The sequence below is a fragment of the Mustela lutreola genome, chromosome 2 (assembly GCF_030435805.1).
Source record: "Mustela lutreola isolate mMusLut2 chromosome 2, mMusLut2.pri, whole genome shotgun sequence".
Lineage (NCBI taxonomy): Eukaryota > Metazoa > Chordata > Mammalia > Carnivora > Mustelidae > Mustela > Mustela lutreola.
Genome location: NC_081291.1, coordinates 147,977,712 through 147,996,374, shown reverse-complemented (window position 1 = coordinate 147,996,374; position 18,663 = coordinate 147,977,712). Strand labels below are relative to the sequence as shown.

The 18,663-nt window shown below is 44.0% G+C and overlaps 1 protein-coding gene and 1 pseudogene across 6 annotated transcripts in view; one reads left to right on the top strand and one right to left on the bottom strand.

Annotated features, from left to right (window-relative positions):
* Positions 1-18,663, top strand: part of MED12L (mediator complex subunit 12L) — a 325,613-nt gene that overhangs the window by 13,477 nt on the left and 293,473 nt on the right. The gene's annotated exons all lie outside the window — the stretch shown is intronic.
* On the bottom strand, positions 153-540 carry LOC131824985 (cyclin-dependent kinases regulatory subunit 2-like; annotated as a pseudogene).

Genomic DNA, 18,663 nt, shown 5'->3' with positions numbered 1-18,663 from the left:
ATTTTTTATTTTTTTTGATAAATGCGACATACAAACTTTATTTAACAAAAGTAACAGGTTAAGTCAAACAGGCACTTATATTAAAGAGAAAAACCGACTAGAAATTTTATCTTAAACACCTTAGAGTAACCTACTTGCCATTGCATTTTAACTGAGCTCTGTTGCTGTGAAGAATACAGCTCATGCACAGGTATGGATCAACAATTTGTACATTTTTCAAGTATTCACTGAATATTACCTTTATATACACATATACATTAAATTTGAAAAAGACTTAATTGACAATCCCCAGGTAGACTTCATTTTTGTTGCTCTTTTGGAAGAGGTCGTCGAAATAGAAGATATATGTGGTTCTGGCTCGTGAATCATGTAGTGAACCCAGCCTAGACTCTGTTGGACTCCAAGTCTCCTCCACTCCTCTTCTGACTTCAGATGGGTTTTCGGGACTTGTTTGGAAAGTTCTCTGGGTAACATGACATGCCGGTACTCGTAGTGCTCGTCAAAGTACTTGTCCGAGTAGTAGATCTGCTTGTGGGCCATCCTGCGGGCAGGCGGGAGTGTCGGGCTCAAAGAGTGGGCGTAGCGGGCCACACGTCCTCCTCACGCCAAGGCAACGACTTGACTCGCCCCTATTTTTATTTTTAAAATTCATTTACTTGACAGAGAATATGCACGCTCATAAACACAAACAGGGAGAGTAGTAGAGCTAGAGAGAAGCAAACTCTGCACTCAGCAGGGAGCCCAGTGTGGGACTCGATCCCAGGACCCTGGGATCATGATCTGGGCTGAGGGCAGATGCTTAACTGAGCCATCCAGGTGCCCCTTAAATTTTTTTTTTTCCTTTTAAAACTTTTCTGTGTCTCTGGCTTTGAGCATAGCACCTGACCCAAACCTAGGACCCCAAATTTCTTTTGTGAGTAAATGTGACAATAAATGAATGGTAGGAGCATTGGTCTTGGACCCCCAAAAGACTTTCACTATAGAGCAGTGTTTTTCATTTAGGGGTGATTCCCTCCTTCCACTTAAGGACATTAGCAATATTTTCAGAAATTTGATTTGCTTTACTTTGTATATGCACATATGTGCACATACAAGCTGATCCTGGCATCTAGTAAGTAGAAACCAGGAATGTTTCTGACATTCTTCAGTACTCTGAACAGGGCGCTCCCCCTACCCCACCAAAGGATTATCTGGCCTCAAATGTCAGTAATTCCAAGGTTGAGAAACCCTGATCTAGAGGAAGTGATAGATTTGTAAATAAGGAATACAATGTTTCAGATGTTCTTGGAGAGGAATGTACAAAGTGCTGTGGAAACAGGAGGGAGTGACCCATTTTTCTGACAGGACCTGAAAGAGGAGGAGATTTTTGAGTCTGGGACTTGAAGGATGTGTAGGAGTGGATGGGGCTGAGGATGTGGAAGAAAATTAATTTTGGGGAAGAGGGAGCAGCTTGTGCAAAAGGCCAGAAGGAATGTGGGATGTGCTCTGGGCTGTGGGCCTGAGGCATGGTGTGGATTATGCAGCAGGGAGCTGGGCCGGAGTGGGAAAGAAAGGTGGGACGGAGTTTTGGGGGCCTTTGTAGGCCTAGTTGAGGCATTTGGATATTATAATGGAGCTGGTGAGGTCATTCCAGGGTGTGAAGTTCAAGGAGTGAGATTTAAGGTGACTCATGTTTGCAGTGTGAGGAGACAGTGACTCTGAATGTCATACTGAGGTGAAGAGTCAACCTAGGTTGGGTCCCAGACATTCCATGCCTGAGGGTGGATGTATTAGTTTCTTGCGGCTGCCATAATGAGTTTCCACAAATCACGTGGCTTAAAACAATGGAATCTTATTCTTTCACAGCAAGTCCACAAGCAGTGTTGGTAGGGTTGCACTCATTCTGGAGACTCTAGGGGAGAACCCCCTCTTTCTGCTTCCAGCCTCTTTCTGCTCCAGGTGTTCCTCGGCTTCTTTGGGGCCCTCTCAGTCTGATTTTCACCTCTGTCTTCACCTTTGTTTTTTGGGGGGTGTGCCTTATACAGACACTTGTTACTGAAGTTAGGGCCTACCTGGGTATTACAGGATCATCGCCTCTCAAGATTGTTAACTGAATTACATCTGCCAAGACCCTTTTCCAAAACAAGATAACATTTACAGGTTCTGAGATTTGATGTGGATATCTTTCAGGAGCCCGTTTTTGGAACAACAAGGGCTTGGGAAGAAAGAGAGGATTTAAGAGAAAGATTATTTGGGTGGCAGAATTGATAAAGTGGATGTGTGGGCTAAGAGAGAAAGAGATGAGTACAAGAATATACCAACATTTTTAGCTGAGGCCAGTGGTTCACAAACTTTCTAATCTCAGGGCCCCTAAACATTCTTAAACATTATTAAATCCTGTAGAGCTTTTGTTTGTGTCAATTATATCTTAATGCTTACTTTATTAGAAATTAAGACTGAAAAACTTTAGAAATTTATATCCATTTAATGGTAATAAACCAGTTTTTTGTTAAAGTGTTTTTTTTTTGTTTGTTTGGTTTTTTTTTTTTTGGATGCCTGGGTAGCTTAGTCGGCTAAGGGTCGGTCTTCCATTCAGGTCATCATCCCAGAATCCTGAGATCAAGTCTTACATCGGCTCTCTACACTGTGGGGAGCCTGCTTCTCCTTCTGCTTGCTGCTCCCCTTGCTCGAGCGCTCTCTCTTTGACAAATAAAAGAATAAAATCTTAAAAAAAAAAAATAAAATTTTTTTATGAACAATAACTTTTTAGAAACAAAATTTAGTGAAAACAGTAGCATTGTCTTACATTTTTGTAAATCTCTTTAACGTCTAGATTCTCACATCTACTTTTTTAAAAAAGATTTTATTTATTTATTTATTTGACAGAGATCACAAGTAGGCAGAGAGGCAGGCAGAGAGGGAGGAGGAAGCCGGCTCCATGCTGAGCAGAGAGCCTGATGCAGGGCTGGATCCCAGGACCCTGGGATTTTATTTATTTATTTGACAGAGATCACAAGTAGGCAGAGAGGCAGGCAGAGAGAGAGGAGGAAGCAGGCTCCCTGCTGAGCAGAGAGCCTGATGCGGGTCTCCATCCCAGGACCCTGGGATCATGACTTGAGCCGAAGGCAGAGGCTTTAATTCACTGAGTCACTCAGGTACCCCTCACATCTACTTCTTCATTCATTCTGTTACAGTATGTTGTTTTGATTTGATTGAAAGATCTGAAGACAATTTGGCCTCACAGATCTGTCATTGGGAAGTTCTTGGGAATCACAGAGGGCTTGGACCTGGAGAGCCACTGACTCACATAGTTGGGTAGGAAGATTGATGGTGGTCCCAAAGCCAACATGCTGTAGGGAACAAAAGAACTTAATTTTTTTCCAAGGTGATGAAGGTGGGGATGGAGAGAACAAGATCCTTTCTGAATGTATTGGATCTGAGATGCCTCTCAGGATTCAAGGTTGGAGTATATAGTAGTGGAAGCTGGAAATGTGGATTTGGGGTGATATGTGCATAGATATTTCAAATCCTGACTATGATTACCTATTGGGTGTGCAGAGAGATGGAGAAGCAGGCAGAGGATGGAGCTCTTCAGGACTTGTAGATCCTGGACCCTGTTAGCAGGAGCTCTGAGGAGGGCACTTGTTAGGGAGATGAGGATGGGGTGATGTGGCCAAAGGGGAGAGGTAACATTGGGTGAGGTTCCAGCTATATTGGTGGTCTCTTAGCTGAGCATTTTCTCTCCCCAGGACCTTTGCATGGGTGCTTCCTGCTGCTTGGTTGCCTTATTCACTTTATCCCCGTGAAGTGCTGCTTTCTCCTCAGCACTCAGCGAGGTTTTTGTTTGATTTATCTGCTCTTTCTCCCAACCAGTATGAGTTCTGTGAAGCGGGGACCAGGTCCCTTGTATTCCCCACTGATCACTAGATGCCAGGAGAGAGTCTGGTATATGGTAAAAGTTAAATGTGTGTTGACAGGATCTGGTAACCAGATGGTCATTATTAGCCAGTGGTTATTAGAAGCCTGGTATGGGGCATGGGGATGCCAGGATGTGTAAGACATGCTTCCTGCCCTTGAGGGACTTTGACTGGAGGACTGACACTCCTGTTCACCAGGTGGCGAAGTCATTGCACATTTCAGTGGGGTGTTGGGAACAAATGAGAGGCATCTGTTTTTTGGTGGGATTAGAAAAGTCTTCAGGGATGGGGGTGTTTTCCAGGTAACAAGGCCTTCTGGGCAGATGGTATAAGCAAAGGCAGAGAGATGGGAAATAGGACATGATCTTCGGGTGAACTGCAAATAGTTCAGTAAGGTGAGAGTATATTGAATCTATAAGCTTAAGCATGTCTGTAGATTTTAGGGGGCATTGAGAGAGAAGTAGAACTTAAAACTGTTGGAGAGACCAGGGATATCGCTGAGCAAGATCTACTTGGCCGTGGGGCCAAGGGATTGAGATCCTCAGGACAGTGACACTTTATGCATAGTGTTCTAGATTGCTGCCTCTGAGAGAGGTGTGGAGGCAGGACTTTTATGGGGCTCCCTGTTTATCTTGAGTTTTCTACAGGCATTTTCAGAGTCAGTTTTAATGTGCAAAGATTTTCCTCAGCAGGAGCAAACTTAGCCTTCAGCCCACATCCAGTGTGCAACAGCTCAGCTATGCAAATGCTGCCTTGTTGTCAATTAAAATTTGGTAGAATTTGCTGCTTTCCTTTTCCAGCCATTTCATTCATAGATTAATCTAATGGGGATGTTGAGATTAGGACCATTTAAGGCATTGGCAACAGTGAAGAACTAATAAAAATGTATTTTTTCTGAAGTGTCATTGGGATTTTTTGCTAAGACATGGATTTACATAAAGGTATGGGGTCTCTATCAAAATTATGTCCAAGGCATTGCTAAATATTTTACCTTTCTCCTGAGTTCTGTGAGGAAGGTTAATATTGGCATTGCTCTTTTTTTTTTTTTTTTTTTCTTAAAGTTTCACACAATGTTGTGTTAATAGGCAGTATGGAAAATATTTTGGGGGTCAGAGCTGTTCTACTCCTTGGTCAGTTTTAGAGTAAATAGCAGCTCCCTCTTGAAAAAAGTTTCTTTATGAATTGAAGATCCTATTTACATTTTTTTTTTTTAAAGATTTTTATTTATTTAGTTGAGAGAGAGACAGTGAGAGAGAGCATGAGAAGCGAGAAGGTCAGAGGGAGAAGCAGACTCCCCATGGAGCTGGGAGCCCGATGCGGGACTCGATCCCGGGACTCCGGAACCGTGACCTGAGCCGAAGGCAGTTGCCCAACCAACTAAGCCAACCAGGCACCCCAGAGAGAAGCAGACTCCCCGTGGAGCTGGGAGCCCGATGCAGGACTCGATCCTGGGACTCCAGGATCATGACCTGAGCCGAAGGCAGTCGTCCAACCAACTGAGCCACCCAGGCGTCCCTTCCTATTTACATTTTGACTACTCACATGGAATTTGCTTTTTAAGTTCTTATTAAACAATCAAAATGTTTTTGAAATTATATTTTCATTTACTTCGTCCTTGATATATACCTCCCACTGTGCTAGGTGATGTGGGGGTGTAGAAAAGAAATAGAAGTCTGCTTCTGTCCCCTCTAGAACAGTGCTTCTCAAAAAAGCTATAGTGAGGGACCAGTTCTTTTTTTTTTTTTTTCTTTAATTAATTTTCAGTCTGTTGCAGACTGATAGATTAAAATGACTTACTAGAAAAATACAGCTTGAATGTAGTGGCAATGTCAAATTGCTGTGAAAGTTTCTAAGCTCTTGTACTTTTTGCAACTTTCTTTTCGAGGGTCAGTAACCGTAGTGGACCACACTCTGAGGCTCTGCTCAAGAAATTAACATCTGCTTCACTGATACACACAAAACATTTAGAAAGTGGTGATGTATTAATTTATTTTAAAATGGAGGACTAATGTTTACATTCCATATGGTGTGTAAAGTGCCACATCATGTCACGATATTCAGTGTTGCTTATTTTGGTTATCCTGAGTACACTGCAAGTTTGGTTTTATGCCAGCCTGACAAACACCTCTAAGGTGGGTACTGTTCTCATTTTTACAGGTGAAGAGACTGAGGCATAGGGTGGGGATGTGCACTGACTTGTTTGAAGTCACTTGGCTGCATAATGACGGACTTGCAGTTGGACTTCTGTGCCCGTGTTTTAACTATTCTCTATATGTAGTGAGGCTAAAACTGCTGCATGAGTTCAGAAAAGAGAGGTTTAAAATGCTTGGAGGTTTCACTGGAGAGTAGGGTGTGAGGGGCAGGATCTGAGTGAATGGGGACAGGTTGGGCACTTTCATAAGAAAAAGCTGAAGGTGGGAAGAGTGGAGAGGCGCAGGGGAAACGAGGGGTGTAGTGCCTCTGAAGATCAGGCTTGGAGTCCCAGCCTGTTGAGCTCTGGGGGTGGTGAGGAGCTCACGTGGTCCTGCTGTCGGATTTCTCTTGCTAGCTCATGCCTAATAAATCTGGTGGGGGAGAGAGTAGAGTCGGGGAGGCTGCGAGGGAGGTGGCTGTAGTAACCATGGCTTGAAGTAAAAAGAGCCTGACCAGTCGTGGCTTTAAACAGGACTGGAGGAGAATTGGCAGTTGGTGACAAATTGGTCCAAGGCAATGAGAGGACTGTGGAAAATGCTCCGATTTCTCAGACACCCAGCTGGGACAGCCAGGATGCTAGGTCCTGATGCTCAAGGACCTCCATGTAACACATTTTAGTGCTGTCTTCAGTGATGGGATGGCTATCTAGAATGACTTGATTGCCAAGGGGACTGAACCCTAAGACTCTCCTCCACATTCACCCTGTGACTTCTAGCCTGAATTGGCCAGAAGGTCTTGGACGAGCTTTAGTTTATACTGTGTGTCCTATGCTTTAGGTCTTGCCTTTTGTACCTGTTTTTACCTCTTCCCAGGCAGCTTTGGTGGTGCTTAATCACCACAATTGCTCGGATGGTTGGCTAAGCTCCTTGGAAGAGGTGGGGATGAGCAAGCCTCCTGAAAATAAAAAGGGTAGAGTCTGAGAGATGTTAGCAGAGGTTAGCTTTCAGACAACACTTGCAGAGGTGGACATTTGTTTTCTTGGCTCAAAGTTGTAGCTTGTTTTCCAGTAATTGACCCAAAACAAAGGAACAAAATTGCCACCATTACCAACACAAAAGGGAAACTCCCAGTCTCTTCTTTCTCTTTCAGGCAGGAAGGGTGATCTACAGTTTCACTGGATTTTTCCTACACCCATTTTATCTGTCTCACGCAATACATTTTCCTTTTTATGAATTAGCAGTTCCTTTGGTAGAAATTGCACAACGCTCCTTCTTCCAGGTGTGTGCCTAACGTGGGGTCAATGGTGTGATTAGGTGTGAGACAGAGGAATAAACAAAAAAAGTCAGGTTAGAGGGTAGGAGTGAGTTGCTTCACTGGACAGTTAACTTCAGAGAACAGGAACCGTGGCTTGTGTTGAAAGACCCGCGGATCCCCTTACCCAAGAATCCAACACTGCCACTGGATGCAATCAGCAAGAGGTTCTTTATTGTTACGCAGGCGCCTGCGGGTGGTCAGCAGCTCCTGCTAGCTGAGCACACCTGGCTGGGGTGGTGCAGGATTTTTATAGACAGGTACAAACAAGTTTTGGGTGGGGCGCAACTGATTGGTGGACAGTTTGAACTTTTGAAAAAGGCATACGTGGAGTTTGCTGATTGGCTTTGGGGACCCGTGCGCGAAGAGAGAGGCGGGAAGGGGGAACAAGCTGATTGGTTCTGAGGGCCCGCGCACGGGAGGAGAGAGGCAGGGAGGGGGAACAAGAAGGGGGAAGGTAGGAATGCCATCATGGCGTCTTCTATTATTTCTATAAACCAAGCAGTTACAGAAGGGCAAAAGAGCAATTAATAACCTAATTTACGCCTAAAAGCCAGCGGTTCACAGAAAAGCAAACAAGCGGTTAGTTATCCTATCTATCTTCTAGGGGAGGGGTCTTTCAGTGTTTAGGTTCTCTGCCCTCAAGTTGCCTAGCACAGCAAGAGGCAGTTTCCAGTACTAAGTGAAAAATATGATTTACAGGAAGAGTTTACCTGAGATGTGAATGCAGTGCAGGAATGGTGTCGGACTGACTTACCTGAGCAATGGGGGCTCTGAAGAGAAAACTGTCTTTTGAGGCTTCCTTTTTTTTTTTTTTTTTTTTTAAAGATTTTTTTTTATTTTTATTTATTTGACAGAACACAAGTAGGCAGAGAGGCAGGCAGAGAGAGAGGAGGAAGCAGGCTCCCTGCTGAGCAGAGAGCCCGATGCGGGACTCAATCCCAGGACCCTGAGATCATGACCTGAGCCGAAGGCAGTGGCTTAACCCACTGAGCCACCCAGGCGCCCTTGAGGCTTCCTTAAACACGGTTCTGGGTGGGCTAGACTGCTGGACGCATTACTTTTCCTCCTTTATAATCATGCAAATCTAAAAGTCAAGTATTTTTCTTTGGCAGTTTTCTTAGTTTTTCTGAGAGCTACATCCAGGTGTTTCATATTGGAAGATGACATGCATTTGAATTTGATTAGAATATGAATTAATGGATACAATTATTTAGATAAGAGGGGAATAAATGTTAAGTATATTTAGATATAATTTGAATCAAAGACTCTCCTACTTTATATTTTTTTAAGGATTTTATTTATTTGAGATAGTGAGAGAGATGGAGCGGGAGGAGGGGCAGATGGAGAGGGAGAAGCAGACTCTGTGCTGAGCAGGGAGCCTGACCTGGGGTTTGATTCTGGAACTCCTAGATCATGACCTGAGCCACCCAGGTGTCCCTCCCACTTTAAAATGAGGTGGGACTGCCTGTCTCACCAGGCCACTGTTGGGTAGATAGGATGAGGGCTGTTATGGGGAATTGACATCTCTAGAAACTGCATGTATTCAACTCCTTGGTGGACGTTTCCATCTACTTCCTTGAAGAGTTCCTGAGTACCTGGTCATGTATATGATTTGGGCCTAAATATGCTGGCTGTTCAAAGGACCTGTAATTATAATGAGGATGATTTGATTTTTAAAAGGCTTAGTTTAAGGGGTGCCTGGCTGGGCTCAGTCAGTGGAGTGTGTCTTTTGGTCTCGGGATTTGTGAGTTTGAGCCCCATGCTAGGTGTAGAGAGTACTTAAAAATAAAATCTTAAAAAAAAGTTTGTATCTGTTACTGTGCTCAGTGCCTCACATGATTTTCACCTTTTCTTTAAAATGGGCGTGTGAGGGGGCACCTGGGTGGCTCAGTGGGTTAAACCCTCTGCCTTTGGCTCAGGTCATGATCCCAGGGTCCTGGGATCTAGCTGCATTGGGCTCTTTGCTCAGCAGGGAGCCGGCTTCCTCCTCTCTCTCTGCCTGCCTCTCTGCCTGCTTGTGATCTGTCAAATAAATAAATAAAAATCTTAAAAAAAAAAATGGGCGTGTGAGGTGGGTGCAGTTACATCCCTTTCACAGGAATGGGAGCCAGGATTCCAATGTAGTTTTGTTGGACCCACACTGGTCTTCCTGAAGTTCTCATTGTTTTGGGGAACACATTTCGTCTACTTGGGGGCCTGATCCTCACATGGCCACTTAACCTACCTCTGAGCCTCAGTTTCTCACTTTGTAAAATGAGGGCCTGTCGTGTCCAAGCCACTTGGTTATGAAGATGACCACAAATATGCTGCTTCATGGTCAGCGGGTGCTAGCATTCTTCCTGTGATTTCTTGTTTTCCCTTTTGGCCTGCTCCTCTGTACAGGTGTGAAGGTCTTGCTCTTTTGTGTTAAGCTCCCCTGGTCCCCCCAGTTTCTGATTGATGGCCTGCAGGTGTGGTTTGGATGGGGTGAATATTAATAGCCATGTAGATGCGGGTGGATGTAAAGAGCTGAGTTTCAGATGTGGCTTTGATGCAAATGTGGCCCTGGTGTTGGAGACCGGGGTGGGGGTGGAGGAAGTGCTAGGTTGCCTTTTAGGGGAGTCTTGCTCCCTTAAGTCAGTTTGGTTCCTCCCTTGGCCCTCTCAGGAGGCCCTGGCACATTTTGGCAGCAATGGAGGACCCTCCCCTTCTTTTTTTCTTTTTTAAACTTCTCAGGTATTATGTGACACCTTAATTAGAAGAGATTCAAATTAATCAGTCCCTATTTCTGTGGTGTGGGAGGCTGGCCTGCGTGTCCACTTATCCAGAGCCCAGTGATACTGTTGTAGAATTTTCTCAACTATTGTAGACTCTGGACTGGTGGTCCTCTTGATGCTGCCAAGGTGCTTGGATCCTGATGTTGGAGGTTAATCTTGCTATGAGGAATAGAGCAGCTCTTCCCTTTCCACTTTCCCTGCATGTATGTATCTTTTCGTTTCCGAGGGCTGCTGTAACAATATATCACAGAGTGGATGACTTCACACAATGGCAATTTATTCTCTAACTGTTTTGGAGGCTAGAAGTCCTTCTTAAGGCAGACCCACACCTGGAAACCTCGAGGGCAGGATCCCACCTTGTTTCCTGCAGCTTCTGGTAGTCCCAGGCATTGCTGCATTTTTGCCTCTTTCTGGCCGCCATCTTTTCTCCTGTAAGGACACCGGCCGGCTGTACTGGATTAGGACCTACTCTCATTCTTTATGACCTCATCTTAACTCAGGTATATCTGCAAAGACCCTATTTCCAAATAATGCCATATGCACTGGTACAGGGTTAGGACTTAGGGTCCAACAAAACTACATTGGAATCCTGGCTCCCATTCCTGTGAAAGGGATGTAACTGCACCCACCTCACACGCCCAACCTGAGTATCTTCAGGTACACAAGTCCACCTGTAACAGTGTGCCTATAGGACCTGTCCCTGGATCATCCTCCAGACATCCCTGGTTGGTCTGGGACTGGACTTCGGCTTCTGGTTCCTGGCTCAGGAGGCCCTAGGTGTCCTTGGCTGTTTTCCTAGGAACCTCAAGCTAGCAGCCATCTTGCTTTTCTCCTGTTAAATCTTCCATCGGATTCTTTCTGGTGCCATTAAAACATGCGCAAGGCCCTCCCCCGTCTTAGATCTCCCTCTACCCCATGATCCCATTTTCCCATTTCTTTCCTCCTCCTTTTTCTCCAAACTTTTCCAAAAGTATCTTGTGTGCTTACTGTCACTTCTTCCTCTGGACATTCCAGTCTGGCTTCTGCCTTTATCATTCTACCAAGACACCCCTCACTGAGGTCACAAGTGACAGCGATGTTTCCAGTGGCACTTACTCATATTGATCTCTCTGTTGGTGAAGCAGTGTCTTCTCTCAGCTTCTGATACAGCATTGCTGGTTTCCTTCTCTCTTTGGTGATGCCATGTCTCCTTGAAGGGTTTTCCTTCCCTACCTGCCATTAAATCAGAACCGCTGTTTTCTCACTTTACCCTCTCCTTAGGTGCTCTCGGCCGCACCCCCAGGCCTCAGTTACTACCTACATGCAAGACAACTCCACCTTACAGCACCAGCCGAGACTTCTCTGCATTTGAGACTGGTATATTTAAGAGCCTATCAAAATATCGTGTCTCTTTTCCTCCTTCAAACTTGAGTTTATTTATTTATTTATTTATTTATTTATTTATAAAAATTTTATTTATTTACTTGACAGAGGTCACAAGCAGGCAGAGAGGCAGGCAGAGAGGGAGGAGGAAGCAGACTTCATGCCAAGCAGAGAGCCTGATGCGGGGCTCGATCCCAGGACTCTGGGATCATGACCTGAGCCGAAGGCAGAGGCTTTAACCTGCTGAGCCACCCAGGTGCCCCCAAACTTGAGTTTAAAACTGAACTTGTGACCTGCTCCTCTTCCTTCCAGCCCCCTCACCCCCAGCCCTGCTTACCCTCTCTTAAGAAATATTGCCATCCCAGAAATTTGGGGGATTTTCTTTTTTGATAATCTTATTCTTTGTCATTTCATCCAACACTTCAACAAGAAGTCCAGTTATGTAGCCATCCTAAGTAGTCCTTTTTATTTCCTCTCTACCTATTATTTCCTCTCTTCCTCTCTACCTTCCTTCTCTACCTCTGTCACCACCATCTTGGTCCTAGCTACCATCATCTGATGTCCTGACTCTTAGGAGAGTCTGCTTACTAGTTCCAGTTCCTTCGCCCTGCAGTCTCCCATTTAATCTAACCCACTCCCATTGGTTATCCACACTGCAGACCTATTCAGATGGGATGATGTCACCTCTGCATAAAAACCTTTACTATTCTTAGGATAAAGACAGAAGTCCTTCACTTGGTTCATAATACCCTGTGTGATCTGTCCTCACCCATAGCTCAGCCTCTCGTCACAAATGAGTCCCTTTTGCATGATAGCATTCTTTCATTTTCGCAACCCCATAGGCTTTATACATGCTATTCCTGTCCTCTTGTTAGGCACATGTATACCCATGATTCCATGATTGCTATGCCTTTCTGATGCACTGACCCTTTTGTCATTATGATTCTCCCTACTTTATCTTTGATAATGCTTTTTATCTTGAATGCTACTTTGTCCAATATTAACATAGCCACTCAAGCTTTTTTAGGCTCATTGTTTGCATGGTATTTATTTATCTTTTCCCATCCATTTACTGTCAACTTATTGTCTTTATATTTATTTAAGTTATTTTTGTTTATTTTATTATTATTTTTAGTGAATTCTATGCCCAATGTGGGGCACAGACTTCCAACCCCAACATTAAGCACCACATGCTCTCCTGCCTGAACTAGCCAGGTGTCCATCTTTACAGAAGTGCACCAGAAGTTGGGTTTTGCTTTGTTTTTTAAAGATTTTAAATTCCAGTGAGTTACAATCTAGTGTATTATTAGTTGCAGTTTTATAGCATGGTGATTTAGCACTTCTGTGCAACAGCTGGTGCTCATCACAAGTGTACTCCTTAATCCATCACCTATTTCACCCAACACCTTCCCCTTCTGGTGACCCTCAGTTCTCTATGGTCAAGGGTCTGTTTCTTGGTTTGTCTCTCTGTCTCCCTCTTTTTTTCTACTCCCTTTGTTCATTCGCTTTGTAACTTAAATTTCACATATGAATGAAATCAAATGGTATTTGTCTTACTCTGACTGACTGACTTTGCTTAGCATTATTCTTTCTGATGCCATCCATGTCATTGAAAGTGGCAAGATTTCATTCCTTTTTTATGGCTGAGTAATAATCCATTCTTTCTATCTGTCTATCCCATGTCAACTTTATCTGTCAATGGACACTTGGGCTGTTTCCATGGGGTTTTGCTTTTTTATGTATCTGAGTCCCTGTCCTTTCATTGGAATCTTATTCCATTAAAATTTTTTTTTTAAAGGATTGTATTTATTTATTTGACAGATCACAAGGAGGCAGAGAGGCAGGCAGAGGTGTGGGTGGGGAGAAACAGGTTCCCTGCTGAGCAGAGCAGGGATTGATCCCAGGATCAATGAATGAATGAATCAGGGATCCCGATGCAAGGCTTGATCCTAGGACCCCGAGACCATGACCTGAGCCGAAGGCAGAGGCTTAACCCACTGAGCCACCCAGGCGCCCCTAGTCCATTAAATTTTAATTATCATTTCATTAATAATTTGATATGGTTGGATTTAGGTATAACATTTTATTTTTTTTCCTGTGTCCTGCTTTCTTTTGGATTATTAAATTATTATAATTTTAATTTACCTATTGATATTTTAGTTATACCTCTTTATGTTGTGGATTTTTTGTTTTGTTTTGTTTTTGGTGATTGTTCTAGGAAGTATAATATATATCCTTAGCTTTTCACAGTCGTAGAATTAATACTGTACCACTGCATGCAAATGGTCGCCCTTACCATTATACAGTCCTCCTCTTAACTCAGTTAACTCCTATTTCTCAGACAGAGCTCAGCTCAAAGGCCCCTTCTTCAGGGAATTCTTGTCTGATTTCTGAGATTGTTAAGACCCTATTATGTGCATCCTGAGCAGGTGGAGGTTCTCCCTGGGGACATTTATTGCTTGTAATTTGCTCACTATGGAATCCCCTGTACTTAGCACAATGTTGTATATTTATTTATTTGTTGATTGAATGAAGGGGAGCCCTGAGTTGTGGTTTGAAGAAGGCAGAAGATTTCATGATAATGTACTCCAGGGGATGGGAAAGGCATTACGTAAGGCTCAGAGGCTGAAAAGATGACTTATGTGGGGAAGAGTATAATAGTCAAGTAGATTAAATGAGTTAAAATATAAAAATAAAATATAGCTCTAAGTTTTTATAACCATAGCCAACATTTATAGGGCATGTAATACGGGCCAGGCACTGTGCTAAACTCTTTGTACATTTTTTCTTATATAACTTCAACCCTGTGAGTTATTCTTGCCTCATTTCAAAGGAAGCAACTGAGGTACAGAGAGGTCAGTTACCTTGTTCCCCATCACAGGTAAGGGCTCTGCATTCAAACCCAAATCAGTGTGAGGATGGAAGTGAGACTGAGAGGAGGAGCTTGATTGTTCAAGGCATTTAATGCCTCTCTGAGGTAATTGTGTTGTGATTTGGAGCCACAGTTAGGTGGAGAGAAGGCCAGCAGGTGTCCCTGAGGGTTTGGAGTGGTGGTGTTAGATGCTTCCATTCTTTAGCCCCTTCTGGGGAACAGAAGGAACAACGTGGAAAATCTTCTGAGGCTTGTGAATAAGGGAGGGCAGAAAAGAATATTGTTTGAGGAAGATTCATCAGGGCCTGTGGGCAGGATGGATTCAGGTAGAAACTAAACAGAGGAAGGGAAATACATGAGGAGCAGTAGCCAGGGCCCACTGTGATGGCTGTAGCCATAGTTTAGAGGGGCGACTGTCATATTTTAAAGGAATAGATATGAGACATGTTTTGACAGACGTGTGGATAGAATTGGTTAGGGATGAGGGGAGAAAGATTATTTCCCTATCTTCTGGGTCATTTGTATCTGCCAACTCTAGGTGTTGCCTAAAGGCCATTAAATATATCCATGCTGGGGATTATCATAGCTTCTTTTCTCAAACTGGGATCTGTAGACGTCCTCAGGGGTCTGGGAGAATGCTCTTTTCAGGGAGAGTTGGGCAAGACTAGAAAAAATCATTTTACAGCTTGTCTGTTTTAAACTTGTCTGCCTGACTAGCAAAGGACATTTTTCTATTTCTGTGGCATTGTCATTTCTGGTGGACATTTCTGTCCGATTCATTGAACAGTCATTGAGTTAGTGTGTTAGGTAGGAGTAGGTGACTGAAGAGATAGGGCATGTCTGCATGTGTTTTGTGGGTTAGATGAGAAGTCTGGGGGAGCTTTAGTATGTGTGCTTGCATATGTGTGCATCTGTGTATGTGTTTGCATGCATTCTCTGCTTTTGAAAAGGTCATTGAAAATTGTCATGAGTTACCAACTAACTGGTAGACCCACCGACCAACCTACCTACCTACCTTTCTTTCTTTCTTTCTAAGATTATATTATTTACTCATTTATTTAGAGAGAATGAGCACGAGCAGGGGGAGGATCAGAGGGAGAGAGAATCTCAAACAGACTCTACGCTGAGCGTGGAGCTGCACGTGGGGCTCAATCTCACAACCCTGAAATCATGACCAGAGCTGAAATTAAGAGTTGGATGCTTAACCAGCTGAGCCACTGAGGGACTCCCTCCCTCCCTTCTTTACTTCCCTCCCTTCTCACTGTCTCCCTCTTTGAGAGCACTTGCACAAGTGGGGGGCTGGGCAGAGGGGGAGAGTCTTCAAGCAGACCCTGCCTGAGAGCAGAGCCGAACTGGGGGCTCCATCTTAGGACTCTGAAATCATGACCTGAGCTGAAACCAAGAGTCAGTCACTCAATTAACTGAGCCCTCCAGGGGACACTTTTTTTTTCTCTCTTGAATGAGAAAGAGCTTACTTACCCAGTTTCCAAACTAACATCAAAATGTTTTCACTTTCCCGGTGAAACATTTTATTGAAATTAAAAGATTGCTTTAAAAGTGATCCAAAACATAACATTATTCTCTGAACATAGTTCAAGGTAAATGTGTGAGGTTTATGGAGGCATTTGGATTTCACCCAAGGCCCTGAAGTTCCAATTTTTGTGTTAGTATAGAATATAAAAATGCAGAGTGAACCCTGGCCTTCTGTATGAACATGGGACAATTTCTAGGATTTTGTTTGTCTCTGGGTACCTGTCTCCTGAAAAGTGCTTTAAGGCTTACTATTTTAGTAGAAACCAATGACAAGGGGCGCCTGGGTGGCTCAGTGGGTTAAAGCCTCTGCCTTCGGCTCAGGTCATGATCCCAGGGTCCTGGGATTGAGCCCCACATCAGGCTCTCTGCTCAGCAGGGAGCCTGCTTCCCTCTCTCTCTGCCTGCCTCTCTGCCTACTTATGATCTCTGCCTGTCAAATAAATAAAATCTTTAAAAAAAAAAAAAAAAAAGAAACCAATGACAAGAGGTGTGAGAGTCCTTTCTCCATGTTGAGGTTGCTTTGGGACCAGTTCTGTGTTAAACCTGTTGAAATCCATATGCACTTTGGTCTGGTGTGCTGCTGCCCAAGGCCACCAGGTGAGGACTGAATTTATATTCTCAGCCAGCATCGTCTCTTGGCTGAGTAATTATTTGGTGTCACACATGTGTACATAAAATTTGACCTTGGGGCACCTGGGTGGCTCAGTGAGTTAAAGCCTCTGCCTTCAGCTCCGGTCATGATCTCGGGGTCCTGGGATCGAGTCCCGCATCGGGCTCTCTGCTCGGCAGGGGGTCTGCTTCCTACTCTCTCTGCCTTCCTCTCTGCCTGCTTCTGATCTGTCTCTGTCAAAGGAATAAATAAAATTAAAAAAAGAAAAGAAAAGAAAAGAAAAATTTGACCTTGATGGTGTTAATGATAGCTATGTACATTTAAAACTCTCTGAATTCATGGGTGTCCCCCTTCCCCCCAACAGTTACTTCTTTTTTTTATTCCCCACATTGTACAATGTGAAATTCTTCAACATTTTACTAAGGGGTCCTTTTACTGGAACATAGTTGGCACTGCTGATCTAGTGCCCAGAATATAGGCCTGAGGATGAGACCCTGATTAATGGTTGGGTCTGCCCCTAAGGTTTTGGGTTTTAGTTGTCCCACCTTTGCAGATGGGCAAAGTAGCAGCTGATAGTTTTTTTGTAAGAATCATTGACTAGGGCTGGTAGAGCTAGTTGAAATCTCAGTAAGAGCCATTGTGAGAATTTTGGTGGTTATCCTCTTATTTAGAAAAATCTTTGAAGAGGTTCAAGGCTAGTGCTGAGAGGAAGCTATTTGTGTCCTAAAGGGATTCTGGCTTGGGGATTTTAGAGGCATGCTGTTCCAAAATTTGGACTCTCTCCCTTCTATTTTTGCCTGATTAGATTTGGCAAAGACCTTCAGAGCAAAGCATCATAAAAGTTTGTTTGAGTTTGTGTAACACACATTACTCCTTGTTCCGCCTCTCATTGTTGCCAAATGCCGTGAACTCTCACCGTCCTGGCCCATTTTCCCCATTTGGGGTCTGACCATCCTCAGGTCAGAGAGATTTTTTTTTTTAAAGGGGTCTGTTGGTGCATTAGCAGACGGTGAGAAATACTGGCTAAATGATAGTAAATACCCTGGAATTTGAATATTACTTTTAAGTCATTGTTTAAATTCTAGCCCAGCACCCTTTTCAGAAACTTTTGGAAATAAACTATCAGGCTGCATATTTTGATTGTGATGCTTTGAGTTTTATTCCCTTTTCCTTAGTTTCTCTAGGAAGCTGACATGACATTTTGTATCAGTAAACCGCAAATGCAAGTGACTTGGAAGCTTCTGTTTTGGCTGTTTGATTCCTGATGTAATCGATGGTGGCCTTGGTGTTTTTATTCATTGCAGGTCTGTGAGAAGGTAAAGGAGTGAAAGAGGAAACTTCATGCTCTGGTTTCCTTCCAGGGTGTATGTGTGTGGTGTGGTGTGTGTGTGTGTATGCGCGCGCGTGTGTGTAGCTTTGTATTTGTGCCTTTGTGGTGAGGGAAGGGAGATGTGGAAGAGAATTCTGACCAGTCTTTTTTTGGACATACAACTTCCTCCTGATGGTGAGTACACATTGATGCTGGGCCTGGAAGCCCTGGTTTTCTAGAAAGCCACAAACTCCAGATCTTTCTGTTAGTGGTTCTCAGTGTGTGGTCCCTAGATCTGCATACTTGTTAGAAATTCAAATTTTCCGGCCCCACCCCAGACCTACTGAATTGGAAATTCTGGGGGGTGGGGCCCAGGAAGCAGTGTTTTTACTAACCCTTCAGGGGATTCTGATGCCGGCAAATGTCTAAAAAGCCCCTCCTAAGGCCAGGGTCTTTTCAGTTCCTGAAATGGATGCTGTGTACATCTGAGTGCTTACTGCACCTTCAGTCTATCTGTTCTTTCCTTAGCCAGAAACCGGACAGAAGCGATAACAGTAGTAGTAATGGCTGGCTGTTTTCATATAGCATGGTGGGTCTCTGGAGTCCTTTACCACCATATGATCTTGGGGTAGTTAAGCTCTCTGCCTTATTTCCTCAGATGGGATGTGGAGCTGTCCCTCTCTTTACAGGTGAGGACTCTAAAGGACAGGAACAGTCCCAAAGGTTGCGTAGAGCCCCTGTTCCTGCAGCTGGAGCTTCACATTTGGACAGTCTGATTGCAGACTCTGAGCTCTCACCCACGCTCTCATGTCCCTCCTATGTGCATTTCCTGCAAGTGCTCCTCCAGCCTTGACTGCACTGGTAGCCGAGTGTCCGTA